Here is a 6,128-nt window from a genome sequence, read left to right on the forward strand (position 1 = left end):
CCTTTTTACAACCCTAGGCTAGAATATGGCATTCTTGGACAGCACTCTAATGATCAGCCTAAAGAAAGTGGCCTTAAAATTAGCTGCAGATTCATTGTTCCATAGTTGCATCTGGCAATGAGCATGACTGTAGATAAAGGCGACTTTACCTGGAGGCAACAAGTTAGTCATCAGTTAAGGAGCTCCAATCGAATAGTAGTTTCAATTTAATCTCCTGATTTCTGCTTCACCACAATTAATATTCCACAAGCAAGTCTAGTTGGATGACTTTAAGACAAAAACCATAAAAATATGACAAAGACTTATTTTTAGACCCTGGCAAAACAAGGACACAGCACCATATTTTGAAGAGTTGATTCAGGGTGCTATAGAGTGAATGTATTTTTGCCTCAGAGCTGCAGAAAGCCAGTTCCCAAGAAAGCCATGTTCTCCATCTGCCCTTATTTGGCTCTGCCCTCTGGGACTGATCTATAGATGGAGTTTCCAGGCTCTCAGAAGCTAAGAGCATCTCCAGTCTATCAATTGAGCCCATTGTTCTTAGCTCTCCCACACACCATAAACCTCCTTTCTCTGAGCTGAAAGAGCTCTCTTTGTGCTTAAATCAGCCAAAGATCAAGATGCAGCTGTATAAACAAGAACCATTTTCTTACAGTGTCAGTTGTATTGCTTGTCCTATCTTCAGGGTGAGTGCTGAGTGCAGTTATTCAGGGTTTAGATACTGCAGCTCTGGCCAGAACAACATTTGTTCATTCATTAATTCAGGCTATTAACATTTATTGAGCACCTACTAAGCTTTGTGCTAACTCCTGGGAATGCCACGTTTGGGGGTGGTATGGGTAGAAAAGTGATAAATATAATGATCTTACGTTCAGAGATCTCAGCCTCAATCATAGCAGAGAGGTCTTCCAGGGTGAAATGGAGTGGAGGCAGGGAGTATGCAAGAAGTAATCTGACTGGCTGACTGCAATAGGCATCTGAATTCTCCCCTCAGTATGTGGGCGAGGTGGTGGTTAAGGGCCATGACTTCACGTGGCTCTGGTTTTCTAGGGCCTTGGTAAAACAAAACTTCAATTTAGAGTCCTAACAACTTGTGACTCGCTCTCTCCATGTCACTCTGCTTCTGACCTTACATGTGACAGTATTTATGCATACACTGTCACAATGCATGTGCATGCTTCCACCCACTCAGGCATCTGGGGAGTCAGAGGGCACATGGATCTGGATTTATATAAACACAGGCTATTCAGCATGTCTTTTCCTTTTCATCCAGGCTGAATCTGAGAAGTCATGGAAGAGCAGTATAAGATACAAGGCCCTTCTCTCTGAATTTCCTTACTATGAGCACAGATAATGTGTCTATTTTGACATTAACCATTAGCTTGATGAAAATTAAGTAATAAATGGAAGAAATATTTATTATTACACTTAAACGATTAATGCTTGGCCTTTTTCTACATTGATACACAGGTAAGGAATTCAAGTCAATATAAACTGGGAACATTTTCCTTGTTCACTTTGAAACAATAAACCATGCTTTTCTAAATTTTTGTTGTCCTCTAAAGTTTGGTGTCTGTGTATTCCTGCTGTGGTACTCCTTCAATTGGTCTAATTTATTCCAAAGGAAAGAAAAATAAGATAAAGAAATGAGTATTTTCAAGATTATGAAATAACCAAAATAAATACAACATTAAAATCTTATTCAAAATTTCAACATATATTTATTTAACAAATTCTCTGTGCCAAGTGTTATGCTAGCTGTTGGTAATACAGCAGTGAATAAAATAGGTTGTCTTTGCCCTTATAGAATTCAACTCAAAGACAAAAAAGGGTTAGAGAGGGAAATAGGATTTGTGGTAAAGAATGAGACAAACATCCTTTAACAGAAAAGGTGGAAAACAGAATCAGGGAGAATCTTGTACAGTCCCCTTAGAAACAAAGGGTCAAGTAAAAGAAGGTGTAGGCATGCAAGTCTGTATCTAGAGAAAGAGTGCTGACATGCTATGATATTTAGGGTTGAAAAATGTTAAATGGCCTTGTACTGTTTCGCTGACCAACATGGACAGTAAGCCAGATCTAGGCTCCAAAGAACTAGCTTCGTGGATACTCCATGTGTTATGTGAAACTCTGCCTTTCAAACATGGAAGGGGAAAACCACAAAGCTGGATTCTGAGGGTTACAATAGTAAAATCAAACAAACCAGCTGATATTTGAAAATGTGTAGATGGCTCTAATTCTATTTGATGACTTGAGATCACATGTAGAGTGGCTTAAAAAAAGAAGGGAAATGGGGGCGCCTGGGTGGCTCAGTCAGTTGAATGTCCGACTTTGGCTTAGGTCATGATCTCACGGTATGAGTTCGAGCCGCACGTTGGGCTCTGTGCTGACACCTCGAAGCCTGGAGCCTACTTTGGATTCTGTGTCCCCCTCTCTCTCTGCCCTTCCTCTGCTCGCACTCTCTGTCTTAAAAATAAACCTTAAAAAAAGAAGGGAGGGGCGCCTGGGTGGTGCAGTCGGTTAAGCGTCCGACTTCAGCCAGGTCACGATCTCGCGGTCCGTGAGTTCGAGCCCCGCGTCAGGCTCTGGGCTGATGGCTCAGAGCCTGGAGCCTGTTTCTGATTCTGTGTCTCCCTCTCTCTCTGCCCCTCCCCCGTTCATGCTCTGTCTCTCTCTGTCCCAAAAATAAATAAACGTTGGAAAAAAAAAAAAGAAGGGAGATATAGCTCTTGCAATCAAATCTCCCTTCCATGATCCCAAACATACCAGACATGAATTTGCCAAAGTTTCATTTGATTTAAAATCTTAAATCAGTCCTCATTAACAAAAAATAAATGTGAATGGAAACATAAGCGTTCTCCTATATGTACATGATGTTATTACAAGCTAGGAGTGTTTTACTAAACAAATAGCTCAGCTAATTATTGTTAGAAAGAAAGCCTACATTTTTCCTAAAACCAGATTTGCTATTTTCAGTACATGTTTCCAACTTCTTGTTGGTGAATAGTGTAAATAATTCCATAGAGAAAGTACCACAGGATATATTCTGCGACTGGTTTATTTGGGTGGACACACAAATAAATTACATTTCTCAAAGACAGGTGGTTTATGAGTGTTTACTGAGTGTGTGTGTGTGTGTGTGTGTGTGTGTGTGTGTGTTTTGATGTTGTTTGTTTTTAGTAGCTGAGGTGGTTACAGATACTTTAAAATATTTCCAGGTTGAAAAAAAAATTTAGATGTCATGCTTTATGACATGGGGGTTTGATGACCTATTTGTCTCAGTGGTGAAGAAGACCCAGAATAACTGAAAAAAAGTCTTGGTCCAGTCCACAAGCAGCCCAACCTCCAATGATAACAGTGATACTTTATTGAGCTTTCCACAAAGTACAGTACTTCAGACATCTTATCTCACTGAATCTTCACACTGAGTCCTCTGAGGCTGAGGCAACTATCATCCCTCAGTTCCAGGCTGGAACACGTGCCATTATTGGTCACATCAGTTTGAATTTGAGGATGTCAATATTATCCCACTTCAACTGGCTGCTAAAGCTGTAGACATGAGTTGCATCCAGGTGTTTGACAGGGAGCAGAACCTAAGTCACTGTAGCGCAGTCCCTACCAGAAAGTCCACTAAGAGAAGCGGTAGTTCCAAAGGATAACCTGAAGGGAGTTTAGTCTATTCCTAGTCATCTCCAAACATCTCTGATGGTGCAACCCTATAGTAAAACATGTTAGAACCCACATGTCTGCCCCATACTTCTCAAAGTGTAGTCTGAGGACAAGTGACATCAGGATCTCCTGGGAACTCATTAGAAATGCATACCCAGACCCTTCCCTAGAATTACTGAATCAGACACTACACTTTAATAATATCCCAGGATGATCTACATGCACATTAAAATTTGAGATGTTTTGTATGTAATTACATATAAATGTATTAAAACGTGTAGTACATTTATATTTAAAAATTAATGTTATATTCATGTACTGCTCTACTAATGTATGCATTATAAATCTTGCAGAATGGAACATTTAAAATTATAAGATGGGATAAACATAATAGTATTTTTAAATAAATTTATTTTACTTGATTATGTACAAATTTATCTCTTATTTGAAACATTGTTTTAAATATTTTTGTAACAACATTATGACAGACTATGACTCATTAATTTTGAAATGATGGTTTAATATTTTGAAATACTGAGTTCATTTTAAACCAGTGTTTGTATCTAATGGATGTCATAGCTGAAAATGATACCTCACAAAGATTAATAGATCTAAATGGCTGCAATATGACATTAGCTGTGCTTAGCAAAGCACGCTACTTTCTGGTCTCACTCTGCAGTTATGCAAAACTTTTTGTTAAGATTTGGCTATTAAATTTCCACCCTCCATGACAGCAATCAGTGGCTCTTGCCTGCTACAATATTTTTACACATGAGCCCAAATTATTGGAATAGAATGTTTTAGACAAATTTTAGATGTCCCATTACCTTCTTTTCTTACAACTGGGCAAATGGGTGTCACACGCAGTGCTCAGCAGCAAAATCATAAGATGAAGGAAACATTCTCAAATATTTGTTTTCAAAATGTTCTCTCTATGGCAATTTCTTTGAAAAGCACTTACTTTTCTCATTCATTGTGAAAAAGGCATCATTCCTTGACAAATAAACTGATTACACCAGAATCTAACTTTATGTTAGATATAAACAAAAAAAATTTCTTTCTTATGTTAAGATAAAAAATTAATGTAAATACCAGTGCTAATTGATCATGTTGCAGTTTCATACATGGCATGTTAGAGACCATACTGAGTAGCAGTTTTTCCAAAGCATTTTGAGTATGAGAATCTCTTTCCAAGTTAAAAATTTTCTCAATTTTCCACCACGGTAGTAGCTGTACTTTTTGTATTCATTGGTTGAGAAAACATTTAAAATCGAGAGAGACCTGGGACAATGGTGGCATAGGAGGACGCTGGGCTCACCTTCTCCTGCTGATTGCTTAGATTCCACCCACACCTGCCTAAATAACCTGGAAAACCACGAGAAGACTAGCAGAACAGACTCTGCAGAGCCAAGCATAAACAAGAGTCCCACGGAAGAGGGTAGGAAGGGCAGAGAGGTGGTGTGTGCTACACGGACTGGGGGGAGGGAGCCTGGCTGGTGGAGGGGCAGCCCGATGGGAAAGGCAGAGCCCCTTGCAAAAGTGGAGGGGTCAGACTGCATGAGTTCTGACAGCCAGCAAGACTTAATATCTGGAATGTTAAAAGTCAACAGCTCTGCTCTCAGAGTGCGGGGAGGGTGAGAGGACGCTGGGAGGGAGAGGTGTTGAGCCCCGGAAGACAGAGCTCAGCTTGGAGGGGGAACAAAGGCGTTGGCAAGCCCCATCTCCCTCTCCCATCTTCCAGCCAAAGTTCCAAAGGGAACCAGTTCCTGTAACTCAACTTGCTTGCACTGTGCAAACACCCAAAGCTGTGCTTCTGTGGATTCATCCCTCTGCTGGGTCGGCCTCCCTCCCAGTTCTTCAGGGCCCCTCCCACAGGGGATCACCTATAACAAAGCTAGCTAAGCCTGCCCCTCCCGCCCCAGTGCACCTTGCGGATCCACCCCAGCTAATACGACAGATCCCATCAAAGCAGCACCACAAGCCTGGAAGTGTGCAAGTAACCCAGACAGGGACCACACCACTCCACAGTGAGTCTTCCCCTGGGAGAAGGGGCAGATAAGGTACACACCAGTCTGACTGTGGCCCCAGTGGTGGGCTGGGAGCAGACATCTGGTCTGACTGTGGCCCCGCCCACCAACACAAGTTACTCTGGACAACACAGGGGAAGCTCCCTGTAGTTTGGAGCCACCTCAGGGACTACCCAAAATGATGAAACAGAAGAATTCTCCTCAAAAGAAACTCCAGCAAGTAGCGACAGCTAACAAATTGATCAAAAACGATTTAAGCAAAATAACGGAACATGAATTTAGAATAATAGTCATAAAATTAATCCTTGGGCTTGAAAAAAGCATAGAGGACAGCAGAGAATCTATTGCTACAGAGATCAAGGGACTAAGAAACAGTCATGAGGAGCTAAAAAAATGCTATAAATGAGGTGCAAAATAAAATCGAGGTGGCCGTAGCAC

Source organism: Prionailurus viverrinus, chromosome X (genome assembly GCF_022837055.1).
Source record: "Prionailurus viverrinus isolate Anna chromosome X, UM_Priviv_1.0, whole genome shotgun sequence".
Taxonomy (NCBI): Eukaryota; Metazoa; Chordata; class Mammalia; order Carnivora; family Felidae; genus Prionailurus; species Prionailurus viverrinus.